This window comes from Carlito syrichta, unplaced genomic scaffold (assembly GCF_000164805.1).
Source record: "Carlito syrichta isolate Samal-C Ts95f unplaced genomic scaffold, Tarsius_syrichta-2.0.1 Scaffold315843, whole genome shotgun sequence".
Classification (NCBI taxonomy): Eukaryota; Metazoa; Chordata; class Mammalia; order Primates; family Tarsiidae; genus Carlito; species Carlito syrichta.
The window spans coordinates 511,460-518,518 of record NW_007259939.1 but is presented as its reverse complement, the minus strand read 5'-3'; positions in this window follow the sequence as shown (position 1 = coordinate 518,518).

Genomic DNA, 7,059 nt, shown 5'->3' with positions numbered 1-7,059 from the left:
GTTTAGTGGATCATGAAATCAATATTTTTAATTATGCTATATATTTGTATGTAGGTATACGTGTTGAGTCATGATATAAAATACATTCTTACTATGGGTCACAAGTTAACATGCTTGAAAAACACTGGTCTAATCTACTAACAGGGAATGAGATTAATTTGGTCATACAAAGTTCTATTGACATAATTTTTAGTACACAAGGGGAAAAAATAAGTCATCTGATTTGTCTGACCTCTTTATAATTAATATCAGAGCAGTGTCAATTATTAATAGGACAGTTCAACTTGCTTCCTTTCATAGAAGGATCTGAAGAAAACTTTACACTTGTACGTTGGGTTCACTCCCCTTGAACATCTCGTACAGTGCAATGGCTGTCATTTTCCCAGGTCTGTAAATAAAGGCATATACCTATGGATGCTGAAGAATTCATGTCTATGTATAGAATATGAAAGTCAAAAGTTATGTGCTTATATATAGAAAATATAAGTGTAAAATGGCATTTCTTATTAATTTAGTCAACACTAGGTTCTGTTCATAATTATTAAATTTGTTAAGGAGACGTTATCAGGTAGAACACATGTGGTATAGGCCATTACCACATAGGGTGTGGGGGAGAATGCCCTAAAGAAACAAGCTGCAAGTTATGATAAGTTGTCTGTAAGCAGTACATAAATACCTGCAACCAGGTGGCAATAGGACCACTGACAAGGAGGACAGACTAGCATATGTATGAAATAGCACCTTTCTCAATTCCCTCCTGCTGTTTTTGCTTACACATCCTAGAAAGGATAGCCCCACTGGTGCCAAAACTGCCTTAAATATTAAACCAGAAATAGGTGGAACAATCTCCTTTTATCACCATAACTGCTCAATAATTTATCATTTCTCTTTCTCTCTTCCTTTAGATGATATGCATGCCATGTTATATGCTATATATGCTAAACTGATAAAGTCATAAGACTGGTTATTTGCTACACTTCCAGGCTGTGTGTCTAAAAAATTCAACACAAAAACCAGTATACATAAATAATGAACTAACTGAAAAAAAAATTGAGAAGGTAATCCCATTTATAATAACTATAAATACCAAAAAAAGTAAATATTTAGAAATAATTTAACCAAGGAGATGTTATTCAAGCAACATCTTCCTAAGAAAATAATTTTTTCTCATCTACACAAACCTTCAATCTAAAAGAAATAGACTAGGGGAAGCATATACAACTTCCCACAGAGCAGAATAAATACATCTCACTTTAGTCTCATCTCTTTATCCCCAAATATCATCATTACACTACTTAGAACTGACATAAATAGGAGAAAGAAATGCGTGAGAAAGGAAAGGTGACTGGGTAGAAGTATTCATTAAGTGTCATTTTCATAGCTCTTAGAAATTTTACAAAAGCACATATATATGCACATTAGAACATTTAATTCAGATTACCTTCTGGCACAGTAGATAATATAACTTATCTTCATTTTTCAAATAAGGAATGGAAGCTCAGAAAGGTAAAAACAAAGCCAAGACTCAAATACAGTCCATCTATCCTTCCATCTTCCACACTGCTCCTGTATTGACCCAAGATGATTGGTGCTAGTTCAAACTCTACAAACATGACATGAGATTGAGTAGATTTGAAACTCTAAAACAAAACAAACAAACAAACAGACAAAACTGCTGGGTAGTATATTATCTCAATCCCTTTTGACCTTGCCTATAATTGTAATTCTATACAACATTGCATAGGTTTCATAAAGATCTACTCTGGTCACAGCTCTCTGCTGCTACTAATTATGATGGCTTATAGCAATTCAAAGCAGTGGCAATAACTACCTAGAGCTGAGCACATACTTTGTTTGTGACAATGCTCACATGACAAAACTAATTTCTGTATTTAAACCTATCAACTAATTAGACATAAATTTCAAAATGCAGGGACAAAATCAGGAAATATTATGTTTATTCTATGTGTAAAATACAACTTTTTTGGGTAATGAATAAACCCAAATAAGAGTGATCCTAGGACATTTCTCCACTGTGTTCAATGGGAAAATCTGTATAAATGGGGGAAAAAAAACTTACCCAGCAACCCAATCTTTCCCCATCTCTTATATCTAGAAAAGTGACAGAAACTATATTAAGAAGAACATCTTGATGAAATTAGCATTTTATTAAATAAACATACATATAAAATGTTTCTAATTCAATTAAAGATACAACCACAACAAAAAAATTGTGATAGTGGTAGAGCCTCAGAGACCCTGTGGTTTGGTTCCCTGACAATAACTGTTCTTTATGTCTTGTCTTAATGCTCCCTTTTTAAAAAAATCTCCCTTTAGATCTTTTTCCCACTTAGATAAAAAGTAGCCTATAAAGCTGACTCAGAACTAAAAGTTTCTTCTTTTTTTTTTTTGAGTTGGAGTCTCACTCCGTTGCCCAGCCTGAAGTGCAGTGGTACACTCATGGCCACCCCAGCATCGACCTACTGGGCTCTGGCGATCCTTCTGCCTTAACCTTCCAAGTAGACGGAACTACAAGCACACACTACCACACTCGGCTAATTTTTTATTTACTGTATAGACAAGGACTTGTCAAGTTGCGCAGGCTGGTCTCGAACCCGTGGGCTCAGGCAATCCACTCACCTCAGCCTCCCAATGTGCTGGGATTACAGGATGAGCCACAGAGTCCAGCCTAAAAGTTTCTCATTTGGACAACTCACATACACATAGTATCACATAACAAACACTAACTCACCCTTTGTACTGATTTAATAATAGGTAACATCTTCGAAGGTTTTTAAATTATGTTACCCCATGGGTATTGTTGTTGTTGTTGTTGTTGTTGTTGTTGTTTGGACTAAAGTTCTTTGTCTTTTTGCTTTGATTTTGTTTGGTTGTTTTTGCTATTGTTTAGCTTTTTTGTAATTATAACTAATGTGATAGGGTTTCGTAATGGAAACAAATTCCCAAGAATAACATAACGAAATTACATGCAACACATACACACACATGCATACACACACTTGCGCATTATGCAATACAAATTTAAATTCAAAAGAATCAGGATCCAAGAGAAAAAATATCAGAGAAGCATCAGGGAGTGAAATATACTTGCCATTTCAATTAGCATATGCTTTATCTTTTCATTCTTACCATATTGGTTTTTTTTTTTTTTTTACCATATTAGTGATTATTCAGGCTGTAAAATCATTAGTCTTCAAGAAACAAAAGTATTATTATTTGAAAACAGTTTTTATGGTGCATTCCAAACAAGTCTTTTATTGTAATCATTCAAAATGAATTAGGAACATAATACTTAAAATTATCCCATGGCAGATGCAGAGTCAAAGTCATACTTGGGTTGAGAATCAAGGGGTTGAATCTCAAGGGAATTTTTGGATGCTAATTCCAAGTGCTCCTGTCAGCTCTACTATGTGGGAGAGTTTCACAAGATGCTTGAAGTGATTCTGAGCAGCAGTTATGAAGATTTTATCCATTCCCTTTCCCACTCATCACCGTAGCAGACCTGAGGAGACAAATCAGGAGATGCCTTCCATGGCATTGAAGATCTCTGTGGAGTCTCTTACTATACAATTATATCATCAGAGAAAAAAAAATTAAACTTGGGGGGGAGGGACAAGATGAAGATGAAACTGGTCAGAGTATGTGAGTCTATGCATGGTTGAGTGTGCATAAGAATGAATCTGTGTGCATGTGTGTGTGCAAGTGGGTGAGCAAATGTCCAACTGAGGGGGAAACAGGATCAAGCACCTGGGACTCCCCTGCAATCGTGGCTGCAATTTATTACTGCTCTGAATTTGGTGCCCCCCACACACACACACACATACACACACACACACACACACACACACACACAATGTCACTTTCTCTGTCCCAGAACCCAGGCAGAGACCTGCTTTAACTCACCCAGTACTTAGTAGCTCACATCCTGAGACCAAGGGGCAATCTCCACACCTTTCGGGGATCGACCACCATTGACCCAGAGAGGATATTCCAAATACACAATACTGGAGAGACAAATGCCCCACCCCCCACACTGGACCAAACACAGACGTGTGCAATCGGAGTAGGAGACCTAGCAGCGGACGTATTGAGGGAGTACACATATGCTCCCACCACATCAACATATTGTAAGGTGGTGAGAAGTGGGTTCCAGGGGGTTCACACCCCAGTCAAGCGGATACTGTGATCTGCATGTAACTACTGAACCACAGCTCCCCCCATTACACCTTAATCAAATGTTAAAACTGCAAAAAGATAGCACAGACTCCAGCCCCAGCCCAGCTTCAAACTTAAACAAATCCAGAGGCTCTAACTCAGGAAGAATAGAGAGTAAAGCAAAAAGAAGTGAAAGCTATCTTCCCTATCACTGAGCAACAGAATTAAAGAGTGGGGGACAGTGGGAAATCCATCACAAATGAAGAAGAATCAATGGAAGAACACAGGTACCCACCAGACCCCTGGAAAGACAGCACCTGAAAATACAGACTTCAGAACTCAAACAATGAAGAGCCCCCAGAATAACTGGTTTCAAGCCACAAATACAGTTATCAAGGTATTAATGGTGAAAATGAATAAAAACAAAGAAAGGCAAGAAGAAAGAATGAAAGAGCTGATAACTAAGATGACCACAAAAAAAGAAAACACTAAATGACATAATAAACTGACAAAAATGGAAAGCAGAATTAACCAAGCAAAAGAAAGAAATCTCAGAGCTTGAAGATCAAAATATGGAACTAACCCAAACTGTTAAAAACATAGAAAGGAAGCTTAAAAAGATGGAACAAAGCCTCCAACAAATGTGCAGTTATATTAAGAAGCCAAACTTATACCTGATCAGTATTCCTGAGGCAGAAAGGGAGACAGAGACCACTTTGGAGCACACATTCCATGAGGTTACCTAAGAAAACTTCCTTCATCTCATCAGAGACAGGACCTTCCAAACAAGAGATTCATAGAACACCTGCAAGGTATCAAATGAGAAAACAAACTCCTATTCACATAGTAATTTGCTTACACAAAGCAAGTATAAAAGAAAAAATGCTAAATGCATTGAGAGAGAAAGGTCAGACTACCTACCAGGGAAGAGCAATTAGAATAGCAACAGACTTATCTACAGAAACACTACAGGCTAGAAGAGACTGGACCCCAATCTTCAAAGTTCTCAGGGATAAACAAGTCCAACAAAGAATTTCCTACCCAACTAAGTTTCATCAGTGATGGAGAATTAAGATCCTTCCCAGACATTCAATCCCAAGAGTTTATGCTGCCTCCAGACAAGCTCTACAAGGGACGCTTAAGAAGGTATTAAGTACAGATGAAAGAGAAAAAAAATAGAGACCACACACTTCCCAAGAATGGAGGAAAACACACTTTGCAGCATGCATCGTGACTGCAAAATTGAAAACACACACATATATCACCCCCAAAATCAAAAGAAATCCAACAAACAAATAAACAAACAAACAGCAACAAAAATAGCAACAACAAAATTTATAAGAAACTCATGACAGGGACAAACTCTCAAAAAATGAAATACTTCGGCACCTTCCTAACCAGAAAAGTAAAAGAGCTTTACAACAAAAACTATAAAACACTGCTCAAAGAAATCAAAGAAGACACAAACAAATGGAAAAATATTCCATGCTCGTGAGTTGGAAGAATCAACATTGTTAAGATGTCCATTCTACCAAAGGCAATCTACAGATTCAATGCAGTATCTATTAAATTACCAACATCATTCTTCTCAGACCTGGAAATGGCAATACAGAAATTCATATGAAAACATGAAATACCATGAATAGCCAAAGCAATCCTTAGCAAAAGAAACAAAGCGGGAAGTATTATACTTCCAGACTTTAAACTTTACTACAATAGGTCTACAATAATCAAAACAGCCTGGTATTGGTACAAGAACAAGCATATAGACCAATGGACCAGAATAGAGATTCTGGAAGCAAAACCTCAATTTCTCAACCAACTCATCTTCAACAAAACCTCCACCAACAACTACTGGGGAGAAGAGAAACTATCCAATAAATAGTGCTGGGAAAATTGGCTGACCACATGAAGAAGAATAAAATAGGACCCCTACCTATCACCATATACAAAAATCAACTCTAAATGGATCAAAGACCTAAACATAAAACCTCAAACTCTAAGAATCTTCGAAAATGCATGAGACACCCATACAGAAATTGGAATAGGTAACCAATTCCTGATCAAAACCCCAGATGCCCATGTCATAAGAGATAAGAAAGACAAGTGGGACCTCACCAAACTGAAAAGTTTCTACAAAGCAAAAGAAACCATCAAGAGAGCAGGGAGACAGCCCACAGAATGGGAAAAATATCTGACAAAGGCCTAACACCTAGGATTTACAAGCAACTCAAATATGCCAATAGGACAAAAACAAATAGTCCCAATAAAAGGTGGGCAAAAAAGCCGGGTGTTGTGGCTTACGCCTGTAATCCCAGCACTTTGGGAGGCAGAGGAAAGAGGATTGTCTGAGTCCAGGGGTTCAAGATCATCCTGGCCAACTTGGCAAGACCATGTCTCTACAACAAATCAAAAACTTAGCTGGGCATGGTGCCACATGCCTGTGGTTCCAGCTACTGAGAAGGCTGAGACAGAAGGATCACCTAAGCTCAGCAGGTCGCGGATACGGTGGCCGTGAACGTGCCACTGCACTCCAGCCTGGGTGACAGAGTAAGACTCTGACTCAAAAAAACAAAAAGAAAGAAAAGGTGGGTAAAAGACATGAATAAATACTTCTCAAAAGAAGACATACAGGCAACCAACAGAACATGAAAAAGTGCTCAGCCTCACTAATCATCAGAGAAATGCAAATCAAAACCACATTGAGATACCACCTAACCCCAGTAAGAATGGCTTATTAATAAGACAAACAACAACAGATGCTAGCGAGGATACAGAGAAAAAGGAACTCTTCTAGGAAAAGTAAACTAGTGACCGGGCTCAGTGGCTCAGCCTGTAATCCCGCGCTTTGGGAGACCGAGGTGAGTGGATTGCCTGAGCCCG